The 18,197-nt window shown below is 40.4% G+C and overlaps 1 pseudogene; it reads left to right on the top strand.

Moving 5' to 3' along the window:
* The first annotated feature begins 12,512 nt into the window (after positions 1-12,512).
* On the top strand, positions 12,513-15,186 carry LOC150034299 (uncharacterized; annotated as a pseudogene).
* Positions 15,187-18,197: the final 3,011 nt, after the last annotated feature.

Here is an 18,197-nt window from a genome sequence, read left to right as displayed (position 1 = left end):
ATTATGAGGTCACTTGGCACTAGTTTATCTCATGGAAATTATGTTAGAAACGAACAAATATATATACCTCAGTTCAAAGATCTTAAAGGTGATGCAACTATATAGGGTTATGGAAGTTTAGGAATAAAGGTATGTATATGTCTAAGCCAAGGAATAAATTGTCGAGACAAGAATTGATCAAGGACTAGTGTATGTTTTGTGTTGGATAGTGCAATTAGTAGTAGTATAAATACACAAGCCAGTACTCAAGTATAAGGTTAAAAGTTGTTTTATGGATAAGAAGGAAAAGAAGAAGAGTCTATAGATTTATTAAAGGTTTTGAGATATTAAACCAAACGTTTCGAGGGGAACTTTGGAATGGATTAATAAGTCATAAGCACTTTGTTAATACTAGGAACTCGATGGACTAGGTAAAGTTTGTGTGATAATATGAAGATTTCTTTTGGAATATCTAGCTAAGTTAATGTCATTAAAGGAAGCCAAAATAGTTGGGCATGAGCTTGGACTTAAAGGGGATAAAAGGAAAGTGTTATTTGTTTGGGTTGAAGGATTATTTTAGAGTACCTAGATTACATCCATAGCCTTATTATGATGAGGAGATCCAAGTTGCACAAGTTTGAACAAACGAAAGCCTTTTGGAGTTTAAAAGCACGAAAATTGGCAAAGGAGAATTCTATGAGATGGAAATTCCTAGTGAGAGAAATAAGACTTTATGGGAGAGTTAAGTATGGTCCAGAGGCTTGATATGAGGGGTTACAAGGTATTTGTTCTGGTGTAAAATAAGAATACCTCATTATCATGTGGAACTTTAGGACAATATGTGTTGGATGGAAAGATAACTTATATAGGTGATAAATATGGAACTTTGTTTTAACACAAGAATCTGTTAGCGAAATAGAAGGTCGAGAAGGGATAAGCTAAAATGGAGTTACTAGTAGCAGCAGATGTTCAAGAACTATTGGCATGGTATGTTGAGGCTTCATTAGTTAAGAGGTAAATCATTGAAGGCATTAGTAAGATTTAAGGGATTTCGAGTTTGTGTGCTAGTTAGAAACATGAACTAGAAAGACCATCAAGTTGATTGAAAAAGGAAAATAATCTAGCTTGAGGTAGACAAAAGTGATATATGCACAAAAGTAAGTAAGTTAGATCTTCCAATATAACTATTGGCATAAGGGATACACTTGGTAATAAAGTTGAGTTGATAACAAGAAGTTGCTATAGGTGGGTTTGGAGCATTACAAGATAGTATGTTTTCTCTTGCATAGATAATGAGTTAACTAGCTCTATAGAGTACAAGGAATTCAAGCTAGGACTTATGAATCAAGAAAGTTTTATCGTAAAAAACTAACTTCAAGGATCAATTATAATTATTATGAGGTTATGGAAATGTGTTATCCATTGACTGATGCTTAGCATCCAGGGACTTCAAAACCTCATTTTCGGAGGAAATTCTAGACTTGTTCACAATAGGGTCTAAGTAATGGTATGTGGTTGTTTTAAGGCTAAAGAATAACATGAGGATTGACTCAAGAAAGTTTTATAGTCGTGACAGTATAAAGCCTCGTGATGAGTTTCATATTAATGTGAGACTTAATTAGACAGAGTTATTCTCATACATGTAGACCCTAAGAAAGACATCACAGTCGGCACTTTTGGATGAGAAGCAATTTTCAATTGACCAGATTTGATCTGTTACGTATCTTCAGATGATGCCTTATATAGTATGACCAGTTTCTCCACCGCATGTACGGGGATTTTCCTGTGACAATACGGTAGGCTCAAATATTTGTTTTTAGTGGATAAGACTTTTTTAAGGTCAGGACAGTTTTCACAATTCTCAGCATGAATGCATTAAAGTGTTGTCGATTTTCAGCATCTTAAGTTTCATAGTTATATATGGAAGGGGTTATCACACCTCTTTTGGTACCAGTTTCAATTATGTCAAATGGTGACCCACGTTTTACATCTTTTTTTTTTAAGTCTCCCAAAAGGTGTATGATACCCAGTCAGAATTTATTACAACTTTTCACCCGCAGACTGATGGTCAAACAGAGTGTTTGAACAAAAAATTCGAGAATATGTTACGTGCTTGTGGATGGGAGTGTTCGAGGAGTTGAGAATTTCATTTGCATCTTATGAAGTTTTCTTATATTAATAGTCACGAGACTAATATTGACATGTCACCATTTGAGGCCCTATAGGGGAAGAGTTGCAGGTCTCCTGTATGTTGGGACGAGGTTGGTGAACAAAAGTTGCTAGGACCTGAGTTAGTGTAGACCACGAATGAGGCAATACAGAAGATTAGAGCACACATGCAAACAATTTAGAGCAGGCAGAAAAGTTATGCCGATGTCAGACGTAAAGATCTAAAGTTTGAAACTGGCGACAAAGTGTTCTTAAAAGTGGCACCTATGAAAGGTGTTCTAAGGTTTGTAAGAAAAAGGAAGCTAAGTCCACATTTCATTGGCCCTTTCAAGGTCTTGGAGTGCATTGGCCTCATAGCTTACCGATTGGCATTACCTCCAGCATTGTCTTTAGTTCATAATGTTTTTCCATGTATCTGTGTTGAGGATGTATGTGACGAATCCATCCCATGTGGTGGATTTTGAACCATTACAGTTGAATGAGAACTTAAGTGATGAGGAAAAACCTATTCAAATTCTCGCCAGGGAGGTAAAGACTTTACGCAACAGGAAGATAATTCTAGTGAAAGTTTTGTGGCAGAGTCACTAATTCGATAAGGCAACATGGGAACGAGAGAATAAGACGGAGAGATCAGACACTGTGATGAAAGGTACACTTCTCACTCTAGATTCTAACACCCTAGGGTTATGCTAAACCATTTAACTTGTGTTTTCAAATTGGTGTTTACATTAGAGTTGGAGGTGTTACTTATATAGGAAAAGTATAAATCTTCACATACCGTGAAAGTTTGAAGTACTCGTATACATGATATAATGAATTAGTTTGAAATCCAAAGGATGAGATGAAAGCTCGATACCCGGAAGCTTTTTCAGGACTGAACTTTCGAGGATGAAAGTTCTTTAAGGAGGGAAGTGATAACGAGCAGAAATGCACGTTATCATAGTGCTAAGTTCTTAAACGATATTGGATTGCGTTGATGAAATATGTTAATTTGCATCCATTAAGCAACGATTTCATATAATTGCGATCGCATGCGTTCAACGCATTAGAACAGTTGATTTTTGTATTTTTGTGCAGAATATGCGTCAACGCAATGCAAGAATTGCGATCATAGGAAATCACTGGTCGAGTGCAATTTCACCGCAAGGCTTTGCGATGATTGTGTTCGCAAACATTCGCCCGAGAAGGATCACCGCAACTTGATCAGCGCAACATGGTGGGCGCATCTGGTTGAAAGGCTAATCAATCGCGATGGGACAGAAAGCTTATGACAGTTGGATCCGAATTAAGTTGACAGCAGATAACAGTCACAAAGTACATTCAGCTTTTCGGTGACAATTATTCGGTGCATCAGTCAGGAATTAAAGCCGTCCCATCTGTACAACCAAGAGAGAGAAGCCGTCTTTCACCATGGATGCTCTATAAATACCAATGTCATTCTTCAGAGAAGGGGTTAAGCAGTTAGAGATTTCATACTTTAGTTCGCACGCTTTTGTCCATTGTTTTCTTCCATTTTAAGGTGGAAGCGAGGAAGGAGGTTGTGCCGGCTTTCTACCTTTAACTTCCATTGTCATTTTGTACTCAACTCATTTATAAAAATGGAATTTACTTCTCTATATCTGTTCACTCTCTGTTATTCACGCATGAGTAGCTAAATCAGTTGAATGGGTTGAGAAGCATTTAGCTAGCACAACTAGGGAATCTTCATTCTTTGCGATTATCTTGTATTATGTATGCTTCATTCGTCTATTAGAGATACCCGGGAGGGTAGTCTAAGGACAGGATCTAGACTTGGGAAGGTCAGGTTAGAATCTAGGCTTGGGAGAGTCAGATTAGAACATATAATACAAGAGATAGGCACTTAGGAATGAACACTATTTGTTATTAATGCATCGCATGCATCCTAGATATAGGATATGATTGAATGCGGTCACCTTACTTTCATGCATTTTGCATCATTGCATAGGACAAGTGTAGAGACTTAGAAATAAGCTCTATGGACACTTTTGCATTTAACACGTGCGTCCTAGACTTAGGAGCATCACATTTACATTGGAAAATGACTCTCTGTGTATGGTTGTAACATGATCGCATAGTCTGACGCATTCCCAAGTAATGCTAGCTAAAGATTTTCTCAACCCGTTCATTGCATACTCATTGCTTCTATCACACAACTGTCTTTTCTCAAATCTGTCACATTTGTTTATTTTCTTATTAACGCAATCAACAACAAACCAACAACTTATTTACTCGGTTATCGCAAGGTTTTCATAAAAATTACCAACGCAATCTGTTTTCACAAGTCCCTGTGTTCGACCCTGGACTTACTAGAAAACTTAGAGGAATTTACACTTGGATTCCGCTGGGGAAACTTGAATGCACAACGCATATGATCCTCATTTCCACTTCATAAAATCAAGCATCAAGTTTTTGGCGCTGTTGTAGGGGACTTCGGAAAAATAGAGTGCTAACAGTAATTTTTCTGATTTCTTTGTAGACTCTCAATCTCTGGTGAATTACGACCCAGAGATTGAGAGGACATTTAGAAGAAGACTGAGAAACCGCCAACAGCAACCATAATCCAATATAGAAGAGATGGCGAAGTAGCCTGGAAATGGAGCACCAAATGATAATAATGTCATGGCCAATCCAATTCTGTTGGCAAACGATCGCAATAGGCCCATTAGGACTATGCATCGCTAAACCTCTATGATTTCTCTCCAGGAATCATGAGGCCTGCCCTCGACGAAAGCAGATTCGAAATGAAACCGGTGATGCTGCAGATGATCTAGACTGCAGGTCAATTCGGAGGAAGGCGTGGGAGGATCCGCATGCTCACCTCTAAAGTTTTATTGAAATCTGCAATACTTTTGTGTTCCCGAACATCTCTGCCGAAGAAGTTCGACTAATGTTGTTCCCATTTTCTCTCTTTGATCAGGCTAGGAAATGGGCATATTCTCTCGAACCGAGAGAAATCACTTCTTCGAAACAAGTAGTGGAGAAATTTATGAACAAGTATTTTCCACCTACCGAGAACGCCAGACGAAGGAAATTGATTACAAATTTTGAACAAGACATGGACGAATCACTCAACGATTCTTTGGGCGAGGTTTAAGAGGTTGGTCCGAGACTGTCCACATAATGGGTTACCAGACTGCCTTCAAATGGAGATTTTCTATCATGGTTTGAATCCCGCTTCGCAGACCGCTGCCAATGCGGCAGCTGTTGGTGGTCTGCTTAATAAAACATATGATGAGGCGAAGAATATCTTGGATCGCATCTCTAACAATCATGAAGATTGGAGAGAGAGTGACTAGAGATTGAGACTCAAAGACACCGACGCAAATAACGGTGCTATTGCTTCACTGCAAAACCAGATGACCTCAATGATGAATTTAATCCAAGGAATTGCGATCAGCAGCCCAACATCGCAAACTACGCAAATCAACACAATCAGTCAAAACACCGCAAGGTGTGCGACTTGCGGTGATGGGCATGAGATGGAGGATTGCCCGCGAAATCCACAATTTGTCTACTTTTTAAAGAATAACCTTTTTTCGAATACCTACAACCCTGGGTGAAGAAACCACCCCAATTTTTCTTGGAAGAATCAACAACAAAATTTCCAACCTGTGGTGCAAAAAGAAGGGCCACCAGAATTCTTTCCACGCAACAACGGTCAAACGAGCAATCAAGCAAGTAGCTCACAACAACCATCGCAATCCTCTTCTTTGGAAAGCCTACTGAAGCAATACATAGAGAAAAATGAAACCGTGCTTCAAAGTCAGGCAACGTCCATCCGCAATCTTGAATTACAGATGGGTCAGATTGTGAGTGAGCTGAAGAGTAGACCGCAAGGGGCTCTGCCAAGTTCAACTGAACTTCCACGCAACTCGGGGGGATTAGGTAAAGAGCAATGTCAGGTTGTGACATTGCGTAGTGGGAAGACTGTGGAGGGAGAAAAGAAGGAGCTTAGTAGAACAACTTCCATTGCGGCTGAACCTAAGATTGCGGTGACGCAAGAAGAAGGAAGAGAAAATGAAGCAGTAGAACTGGAGGTTGCGTCGACCTCAAAGCCAATTGAAATGGGAACCATGAAAGTTCAGTTACCCTCTTTCCCACGGAGACTAAGGATGAAAAAGAACGAAGAGGTACAGTACCAACGCTTCTTATCTATATTAAAGCAATTACATGTTAATATTCCTTTCAGTGAAGCGATTGAGGAAATGCCTGCCTACGCCAAGATTCTGATGGATATGGTAACTAAAAAGGGGGAGCTGGAAAATTTGCCACGCTCGCGTTAATGCAAAGTTTCAAATCAATAATTCCACCAAAGATGAGCAATCCTGGGAGCTTTACTATTCCTTACTCCATAGGAGGACTGTACATCGGGCAAGCCCTATGTGACTTGGAGCCAACATAAATTTGATGCCTCTGTCAATGTTTAGACAATTGAATGTGGGGCAACTTATACCCATAACCGTGACTCTCCAGCTGGTCGACAGATCTCTAGTTCATCCAGAAGGAAAGGTGAAGGATGTGCTGATAACTATTGAAAAATTTATCCTGCCAGCTGACTTCATCATTTTAGACTATGAGGCCGACAAAGATGTGCCCATCATTCTAGGGCGACCTTTTCTATCAACGGGTCGTGCTCAAATTGATGTGCATAAAGGGGAAATCACTTTGAGTATCAACGAACAGAAGCTCAAGTTTAATATAATTCGTGCCATGAAGTTTTCGGATGAAGAAGACCTACAGGACTCTAATGATGACCGTAATTCAATTGAAGAAGAAAAGTTTGATGAAGAGAATGAAGAAGAGGATGCCAGCGCATCCGTTGCTGCTTGCAATGCGATCACAACAAAAACAAACAAGGAAGAAGAGATGATTGCAAATCAAGAAGTAGAGCCAACAGAAATAGATCAAAGAAAAATAATGCAACCTTCCCTAGTGGAACCACCAACACTTGAATTGAAGACCCTACCAACCCATTTAAAGTAAGCATTTTTTGGGCAGAATGAGAAGCTGCCAGTGATCATTTCCTCTGCGCTCAACGAAGATCAAGAGAATGCGTTGATGAGCATTCTTAAGAAACATGTGCGAGCAATTGGCTGGACACTCGTCGACATTAGAAGAATTAGCCTTGCGTACTGCATGCAACACATTCGTCTTGAAGATGACAACAAAGTAACAATTGAACATCAACGCAGACTCAACCCTGCGATGAAGGAGGTCGTCAAGAAGGAGATTATCAAATGGCTAGATGCGAGAATTATCTATCCTATAGCAGATAGCACGTGGGTTAGCCCCATGTAATGTGTGCCAAAAAAGGGCGGAATGATGGTAGTCCCGAATGAAAGGAACGAATTAATACGCAAAGAACCGTCACTGGATGGCGTATGTGCATGGACTACCGCAAGTTGAATGCGGCCACAAAGAAAGATCATTTCCCTCTGCCATTCATTGACCAAATGCTAGACCGTCTAGCTGGAAATATTTTTTACTGCTTCCTGGATGGTTATATCGGATACAATCAAATTATGATAGCTCTAGAAGATCAAGACAAGACCACATTCACCTGCCCATATGGGACATTTGCTTTTCGCCGCATGCCGTTTGGTCTCTACAATGTGCCAAGCACGTTCCAAAGGTGCATGATGGACATCTTTTTAGATTATCTAGAGGACTCTGTGGAAATATTTATGGATGAGTTCTCTGTTTATGGGAACACTTATGAAGTCTGCCTAGCCAATTTGGAGAAGATACTGAAAAGATGTGAAGAGACAAATTTGGTGCTCAATTGGGAAAAATGCCATTTTATGGTAAAGGAGGGCATAGTTTGGGACATAAGGTCTCTCGGGATGGGTCGGAGGTGGACAAAGCGAAGATCGAAGCAATTGAAAAACTTCCATCTTCAACTAGCGTGAAGGCTGTACGAAGCTTCTTGGGGCACGCTGGATTTTACAGACGATTTGTCAAAGAATTTTCTAAAATAGCATGACCACTGAGTGCGTTATTAGAGGCAGACAGAAAATTTGAGTTTGACAATAATTGCCTCAACGCATTTAGAGTTTTGAAAGATGCACTGATTACTGCACCCGTATTGATTGCGCCGGATTGGACACTGCCATTTGAAATCATGTGCGACGCAAGCGAGTATGTGATGGGAGCAGCTTTAGCGCAAAAGAGAAAAACAATTTTGCATTCCATCGCATATGCGAATAAAACGTTAAACCCTTCTCAAACAAATTATACCACCACAGAGAAAGAACTCCTGGTACTGATTTTTGCGTTGGAAAAATTTCGGGCATATATGTTGGGAACAAAGGCATACTGATCATTCAACGATCAAATACTTAATGACAAAGAAGGACGCAAAGCAGAGGTTGATCAGATGGGTTCTCCTCCTTCAAGAATTTGATATAGAAATAATTGACCAAAAGGGGACAGAGAATCAAGTTGCGGATCACTTGTCTAGACTGGAAAATCCTGAGGTTGACTGCAATAAGTCTGAGGTTAGTGCCGTATTCCCAGATGAGCAGCTGTTCCATATAAAAGAATTTCCCTGGTATGCAGACATAGTTAATTATTTGGTTTGTGAGCAATTTTCTGAAGATTACACCTACCACCAATAGAAGAAGCTCAAAAGTGAATGCAGACATTATTATTGGGATGAGCCGAATCTGTATAAAAGAGGTGCAGACTAGATTTTTCGATTATGCGTACCAGATACTGCTCAACAACACATATTATCGCAATGCCACGACTCACCATATGGTGGGCACTTTGGAGGGCAGCGCACCGCAGCCAAAATTTTGCATAGTGGATTCTTTTGGCCTATATTATTCAAGGATGCAGTTGACTACGCAATGAAATGTGATCGGTGCCAACGCACAGGTAACATTTCATGGAAAAATGCAATGCCAATGAACATTATCTTGGAGCTTGAATTATTCGACGTATGGAGGATTGATTTCATGGGACCATTCCCTCATTCGAATGGTAAACATTATATTTTATTAGCCGTCGATTATTTCTCCAAGTGAGTAGAGGCAATAACATGCGCTACAAGTGATGCGGTGGTAGTCTCCCAATTCCTGAAGAAAAATATCTTCACTCGTTTTGGCACTCCCCGTGCCATCATAAATGATGAGGGATCCCACTTTGTCAACCGCAATATCAAGGAGCTGTTGCGCAAATACAACATTCTCCACAAAGTGGCCACCGCATACCATCTCCAAATGAATGGTCACGCTGAAGTGTCCAATAGAGAAATTAAGCTGATACTTGAGAAGGTAGTAAGGCCTTGATAACGGGCAGAAATGCACGTTATCATAGTACTAAGTTCTTAAACAATGTTTGATTGTGTTGATCAATTATGTTAAATTGCGTCCATTAAGCACAAATTCTAAAATATTGCGGTTGCATGCGTCCAACGCATTAGAGCAGTTGATCTTTACATTTTTGTGCAGAATATACGTTAACGCAATGCAGAGATTACGATCATAGGGGTACATTGGTCGGGCGCAACTTTACCACAAGACTTTGCGTTGATCGTGCTCGCAAAGATTTGCCCAAGAAGAATCACCGCAACTTAGTCAGCGCAACATGGTGGGCGCATCCTGGTGAAAGGATAATTAAGAGTGATGAGACAGTGATGACAGTCGGATCCAAATTAAGTTGACAGCCAATAAAGGTCACAAAGTACATTCAGCTTTATTGGTAACAATCATCCGACACGTCAATCAGGAATTAAAGCTATCCCATCTGTACAACTGGGAGAGAGAAACCGCCTTTCACTATGGAAACTCTATAAATACCAAGTGCATTCTTTAGAGAAGGGGTTAAGCAGTCGATTACTTCATCACTTTACAAGTTCACGCCTTTGTCCATAGTTTTCTTCTATTTTTAAGGCGGACGCGAGGAAGAAGGTATGCCGGTAGATCGTTTCGGTAAGCTTGGGAAAGCACCGAAAGCTCCAAGACAGAGAGAGAGCCGACGCCTGCGGAAGCAAGAACATTTGTAGATCAGAATAGAGATTTAGTGTAAAAAGCCTCGGTCAGTAAGGAATTGCTACCAGGCTCTTTACTTTACTTTCCATTGTCATTTTGTACTCAACTCAATTATAAGAATGGAATGTTTTTCTCTATATCTGTTCACTCTCTGTTATTTATGCATGAGAAGCTAAATTAGTTGAATGTGTTGAGAAATAGTTAGCTAGCATAGCGAGGGAATATTCATCTTTGCGATTATCTTGTTTATGTATGCTTCATTCATCTATTAGAGATACTCGGGAGAGTAGTCTAAAGACAGGATCTAGACTTGGGAAGGTCAGGTCAGAATCTAGGTTTGGAAGAACCAGATTAGAACGCATAAATGGGAGATAGGCACTTAGGAATGAGCATTATTTGTTATTAACGCTTCGCATGCATCTTAGCAATAAGATATGATTGTATGTGGTCACCTTGCTTTCATGCATTTTGACTCAACGCATAGGACAAGAGTAGAGACTTAGGGATAAGCTCTATGGACATTTTGCATTCAACACATGCGTCCTAGACTTAGGAGCATCGCATTTACATTGGGAAATGACTTGCTGTGCATGGTTGTAACATGATCGCAAGGTTTGATGCATTCTTGAGTAACACTAGCTAAAGATCTTCTCAACCCGTTCATCGCATACTCATTGCATTTATCAACGCAACTACCTTTCTCAAATCCGCCGCCTTTATTTATTTCTTTTTCATCAATGCAACAACACACCCAAAACTTATTTATTTACTTGGTTACCACAAAGTTTTCATAAATATTACCAACATAATTATTTTCACAAGTCCCTGTGTTCGACCCTGGACTTACCAGGAAACTCAGGGGAATATACACTTGAATTTCGCTGGGGAAACTTGAGTGCACAATGCAATCCACCAACGCATATCATCCATATTTCCATTCATAAAATAACGCAACAAGTTTTTGGCGTCGTTGCCGGGGACTTCGGCAAAATAGTTGTTAACGGTATTTTTTGTGATTTCTTTGCAGAACTCTCAATCTCTAGTGAACTATGATCCAAAGATTGAGAGAACATTTCGAAGGAGACTACGAGACTGCCAACAGCAACCACAATCCGATAAAGAATAGATGGCAGAGTAGCCTAGAGGTGGAGCACCAAATGATAATAATGTCATGGCAAATCCGATTCTATTGGCAAATGATTGCAATAGGCCCATTAGGGACTATGCATCGTCGAACCTCTATGATTTCTCTCCCGGAATCATGAGGCCTGCCCTCGACGGAAGCAGATTCGAGATGAAATCGGTGATGCTGCAGATGATCCGGACTGCAGGTCAATTCAGAGTAAGGCATGGCGAGGACCCACATGCCCACCTCCAAAGTTTTATTGAAATCTGCAATGCTTTTATGTTCCCAAACATCTCTACGGAAGAAGTTCGACTAACGTTGTTCCCATTTTCTCTCTGTGATCTGTCTAGGAAATGGGCTTATTCGCTCGAACCAGGAGAGATTACTTCTTGGGAGCAGGTAGTGGAGAAATTCATGAAAAAGTATTTTCCACCTACTAAGAATGCAAGACAAAGAAAGCTTATTACTAATTTTGAACAAGATATGGACGAATCCCTCAGCGATGCTTGGGCGAGGTTTAAAAGGTTGGTCCGAGATTGTTTGTATAATGGGCTACCAGACTGCCTTCAAATGGAAATTTTCTATCACGGTTTGAATCCTGCTTCGCTGAACGCTGCCAATGCGGCAACCGTTGGTGGTCTGCTTGACAAAACTTACGAGGAGGTGATGAATATTCTGGATCGCATCTTCAAGAACCATGAAGATTGGAGGAAGAGTGACCAGAGATTAAGACTCAAAGATTCTGATGCAAATAACGGTGTTATTGTTTTATTGCAGAACCAAATGACCGCAATGATGAATTTGATTCAACGAATGGCGATCAGCAGCCCAACACCACAAGGTGGGCAAATTAACGCAATAAGTCAAAACATCGCAAGGTGTATGACTTGCGGTGATGGACATGCGATGGAAGATTGCCTGCAAAATCCACAGTCTTTATATTTTGTAAAGAATAATCCTTTTTCAAACACTTATAACCCCGGGTGGAGAAACTACTCCAATTTTGCTTGGAAGAATCAACAACAAAATTTTCAATATGTGGCGCAAAAAGAAGGGCCACCAGGATTCTTTCAACGCAATAACAGTCAACAAAGCAACCAAGCAAGTAGCTCGCAACAACCAACACAATCTTCTTCTTTAAAGAGCCTATTGAAGCAATATATAGAGAAAACGAGACAGTGCTTCAAAGTCAAGCTACGTCCATCCGCAGCCTTGAATTACAAATGGGTCAGATTGCGAATAAGCTGAAAAGTAGACCACAAGGGGCGTTTCCAAGTTCTACCGAACTTCAATGTAACCCAGGGGGATCAGGTAAGGAGCAATGTCAGTTTGTGACATTGCGCAGTGGAAAGACTGTGGAGGGAGAAAAGAAGGATCAGAGTAGAACAACTTCTATCGCAACTGAGCCCGAGATTGCGATAACGCAAGAAGAAGAAAGAGAAAATGAAGAAGTGGAACCTGAGGTTGCGTCGACCTCAAAGTCAAATGAAACAGGAACCGTGAAAGTCCAGTTACCACCTTTCCCTCAGAGGCTAAGAAAGAAGGAAAAACGAAGAGGTACAGTACCAACGCTTCTTATCTATGTTAAAGCAATTACATGTTAACATCCCCTTCAGTGAAGCGATTGAGGAAATGTCTGCCTATGCCAAGTTTCTGAAGAACATGGTAACTAAGAAAAGAGGCACTGGAAAATTTGCCACAGTGGCATTAACGCAAAGTTCCAAATCTATTATTCCTCCGAAAATAAGCGATCCTGGGAGCTTCATTATTCCTTGCTCCATAGAGGAACTCTATATTGGGCAAGCCCTGTGTGACTTGGGGGCCAACATAAATTTGATGTCGCTGTCAATTTTTAGACAATTAAATGTGGGGCAACTTGTGCCCACATCAATGACTCTCCAATTGGTTGACAGATTTCTGTTTAATCCAGAAGGTAAGGTAAAAGATGTACTGATCACGATTGATAAATTTATTTTGCCAGCTGACTTCATCATCCTAGATTATGAGGCCAACAAAGATGTGCCCATCATTTTGGGGCGACCTTTCCTATCAACGGGTCGTGCTCAAATTGATGTGCACAAGGGAGAAATCAGTTTAAGCACAAACGGATAGAAGCTCAAATTTAATATAATTCGTGCCATGAAATTCTCGGATGAGGAAGACCTATAAGATTCTGATGATGACCTGAATTTGATTGAAGAAGAAAAGTCTGATGAAAAGTATGAAAAAGAGAATGCTAACGCATCCGTAGCTGCCTGCAATACGATCGTAGTAAAAACAAACAAAGAAGAAGAAACGATCGCAACGAAAGAAGAAGAGCCAAAAGAAGAAACAAAAACAACTCAACCTTCCCTCGTGGAACCACCAACACTTGAACTGAAAAACCTACCAACACATTTGAAGTACGCATTTCTGGGGTAGAATGAGAAGCTACCAGTGATAATTTCCTCTACGCTCAACAAAGATCAAGAGAATGCGTTGATGAGCATTATCAAGAAACATGTGCGAGCAATTGGCTGGACGCTTGCTGACATCATAGGGATTAGCCCTGCGTACTGCATGCACCATATTCATCTTGAAGATGACCACAAAGCAACTATTGTAAATGAACGCAGACTCAACCTTGCGATGAAGGAGGTCGTCAAGAAGGAGATCATCAAATGGTTGGATGCGGGCATTATCTATCCCATTGTAGATAGCACGTGGGTCAGCCCCATTCAATGTGTGCCGAAGAAGGGCGGAATAATGGTAGTCCCCAATGAGAAAAATGAATTAATACTACAAAGAACCATCACTGGATGGCGCATATGTATGGACTACCGCAAATTGAATGCGGCTACAAGGAAAGATTACATCCCTCTGCCATTCATTGATCATATGCTAGACAGACTAGTAGAGAATGATTTCTACTACTTCTTGAATGGATATGTCGGGTACAATCAAATCATGATAGCTCCTGAAGACTAAGACAAGACCACATTCACCTACCCATATGGGACATTTGCTTTTCGATGCATGCCGTTTGGCGTATGCAATGCGCCGAGCACGTTCCAGAGGTGCATAATGGCGATCTTTTTAGATTTTCTCGAAGACTCAATGGAAATATTTATGGATGACTTCTCCGTCTATGGGAACACTTTTGAAGTCTGCCTGGCCAATTTGGAGAAAATTTTGAAAACATTTGAAGAGACGAACCTGGTACTCAACTGGGAAAAGTGTCACTTCATGGTGAAAGAGTGTATAGTGTTGGGACACAAGGTCTCCCGAGAAAGGTTGGAGGTGGACAAAGCAAAGATTGAAGCGATTGAAAAACTCCCACCTCCAACCAGCATGATGGCTGTGTGTAGCTTCTTGAGGCACGCTAGATTCTATAGACGTTTGTCAAGGAATTTTCTAAAATAGAACGACCACTGAGTGCGTTGTTAGAGGCGGACAGGAAATTTGAGTTTGACAACAATTGCCTCAACGCATTCAAAGTGTTAAAAGAGTTGTTGATTACCGTGCTCGTACTAATTGCGCCGGATTGGACAATGCCATTTGAAATCATGTGCGACGCAAGCGGGTATGCGATGGGGGCTGCATTTGCACAAAAGAAGAAAACTATTTTGCACTCCATCGCATATGCGAGTAAAACTCTAAACACTGCTCAAATAAATTATACCACCACTGAAAAAGAATTCCTGGTTGTGATTTTTGCGTTGGAGAAATTCAAGGCATATCTGTTGGGAACAAAGGTACTCATTCACACTGATCACTCGACAATCAAATATTTAATACCAAAGAAGGATGCAAAGCCGAGGCTGATCAAATGGGTTCTCTTCCTTCAAGAATTTGATATCGTGATAATTGATCAAAAGGGGACAGAGAATCAAGTTGCGGATTACTTGTCCAGATTGAAAAATCCTGAGGTTGACCGCAATGAATCTGAGGTGAGTGTCGTGTTCCCGGACGAGCAGCTGTTCCACATAGAAGAATTGCCCTGGTATGCAGACATTGTTAATTATTTGGTTTGTGAACAATTTCCTGAAGATTACATATACCATCAACAGAAGAAGCTCAAGCATGAATGCAAACATTATTTTTGGGATGAGCCGAATCTGTATAGAAGAGGTGCAGACCAAATCATTCGATTATGCGTACCAAATGCTGCTCAACAACGCATATTGTCACAATGCCACGATTCACCATATGGAGGGCACTTTGGAGGGCAACGTACTGCAGCTAAAGTTTTGCAAAGTGGATTCTTTTGGCCTTCATTATTTCAAAACGCTGTTGACTACGTAATGAAATGTGATCGGTGTCAACGCACTGGTAACATTTCATGGAAGGACGCAATGCCAATGAACACTATCTTGGAGCTAGAATTATTTGACGTCTGGGGGATTGATTTCATGGGACCATTCCCTCCTTTGCATGGCAAGCATTATATCTTATTGGCCGTCGATTACGTTTCCAAGTGGGTAGAGGCAACTGCATGCGCCGCAAGTGATGCGCCGGTAGTCTTCCAGTTCCTCAAGAAAAATATTTTCACTCGTTTTGGCACTCCCTGTGCCATCATAAGTGATGAAGGATCACACTTTGTTAACCACAATATAAAGGAGCTGCTGCGCAATTACAATATCCTGCACAAGGTGGCCACCGTATACCATCCGCAAACAAATGGCTAGGCTGAAGTGTCCAATCGTGAAATTAAATTGATACTTGAGAAAATGGTAAAACCTTCGCGGAAAGATTGGGCAATGAAGCTTGATGATGCGTTATGGGCATACCGGACCGCATTTAAAACACCTATAGGTATGTCCCCCCTATGCATTGGTATTTGACAAGGCGTGTCATTTGCCGTTGGAGCTGGAGTATAAAGCATTGTGGGCAGTCAAGAAATTAATATTTGATTTGAAGAAAGCAGAGGAAGCGCGAAAACTGTAGCTGGTCGAGCTAGAAGAATGGAGGGTCAACGCATATGAGAATGCGAAGATTTATAAAGAGTGCACCAAGCACTGGCATGATAAACGCATATGCGTTAGAAACCTCCAAGTTGGGCAAAAGGTCTTACTTTTCAATTCGAGATTGCGGCTCTTCCCGGGAAAATTAAAATCGCACTGGTTCGTCCCCTTCATCATCAAAGCAATATTTCCATATGGTGCAGTGGAACTGATCACTGAGGATGGCAGTCGAACATTTAAAGTTAATGGACAATGTATAAAGGCATATTGCGGAGGAGATTTCCAACTAGAAACAGTCTCTGCAAAGTTGAAAAACCCGGACTATCTCTTACTCAACTCTTGAACATTTAACTCTTCGTCATTTTACTATTATCAGTATTTAACTTATTTTTCTCTAAAAAAAAAAAAAAAAATTGTTGTTTTGGTTTAAAATCATTTTACCTTCTCTTTGTCTGTTTACAAGGATTAAGGCATAGGATTGTGAAGAAGAAAATGAACTCATTCCATCACCGCAATCTACAGGAGCAAAAATCGCCGCAAGGATGGATGCATCAATACACAATGCGGGCGACGACGCAAAATTTGGGGGTGTACTCTTCCTTATCTTTATTTCAAATTTTGCGCTATCCCATTGCATTTTAAGTTTTATCACCGCATCCTCCTTAATTACCGCAATCATTTGCCAAGTAGATAAATTTAGTAGTTCACCGCATGTGGTTTCTTTGCCAAGTATGATTTCAATGATGAAAAATATGCTTTTATTTCTTTCGTATACACAAGAGTCAACTTAGTCTTAAAATAGTCACGTCATGAAATATTTCTAGAAGTTAGAGGTTTGCTAGCTTTCTTTCAAACTTTCTTTACAAGCATTCTATGACCATCGCATGACCTATTTTAATTTCTTTTGGCAATGAGGACATTGCCGCATTTTAAATTTAGGGGTGACATATTTATTTTCGACCTTGCTATGGGATATATATATATATAGATTTGAGAATAATGACTCCACTGTCAATGCAATGGAAAACCCATGTTGATAAGAGTTAAGTTGTGAAAGGCACTTACCCGTAGTTGGATGTCTGCATGACACACGTGGGGGCAAGCCAAAACGAAAGTAAGTCACCAGGATCAACGCATAAATCAATGACCGCAACTCCACTGCCAAATCAGTATGAGTTTAGTTTGAGAAAGAGTACATTGCTCGTAGTTGGATATCCACATGACACACGTGGAGGCAAGCCAAAATGAAGGCAAGGCACTCGGATGAGCACAAGGTCAGAAAAAAATAGCAATGAAGAAAATTTTTATGCAAGGATAAAATCATTTGACACCCCGGAAGAAAATTTTCTTTTAAAATAAATCATGCAATGTTCCGGAATTTAGTAAAGTCCTTTTGAAAGTTAAGCTTGCAATTCCTAAGTCTTAAAAATATTTTTGGAAGAGACTTGAATAAAACTTAAGAAAATTCTGGTATATAGGATTTGAATGAAGTATCCTTGAGAAATCTAGGAAAGAAAACTTTGCAGTCAACTAGCTAAAGGAATCTTTAGCTTAGGCTTGAGGACAAGCATTGTTTAAATTTGGGGTGTGATAACGGGCAGAAATGCACGTTATCATAATACTAAGTTCTTAAATAATATTGGATTGCGTTGATCAAATATGTTAAATTTCGTCCATTAAGCATAAATTCTATAATATTGCGGTCGCATGCGTCCAACGCATTAGAGCAGTTGATCTTTACATTTTTATGTAGAATATGCGTTAACGCAATGTAGAGATTGCGATTATAGGAGTACATTGGTCGAGCGCAACTTCACCGCAAGACTTTGTGTTAATCGTGCTCGCAAACATTCGCCCAAGAAGAATCACCGCAACTTGGTCAGCGCAACATGGTGGGCGCATCCGGGTGCAAGGATAATTAAGAGCGATGGGACAGAAAGCTGATGACAGTCGGATCCAAATTAA

Source organism: Benincasa hispida, chromosome 8 (genome assembly GCF_027475165.1).
Source record: "Benincasa hispida cultivar pf3 chromosome 8, pf3_genome.v1.1, whole genome shotgun sequence".
Lineage (NCBI taxonomy): Eukaryota > Viridiplantae > Streptophyta > Magnoliopsida > Cucurbitales > Cucurbitaceae > Benincasa > Benincasa hispida.
Note: the sequence above shows the minus strand (reverse complement) of the source record. Positions and strands in the feature narration are given on the sequence as shown.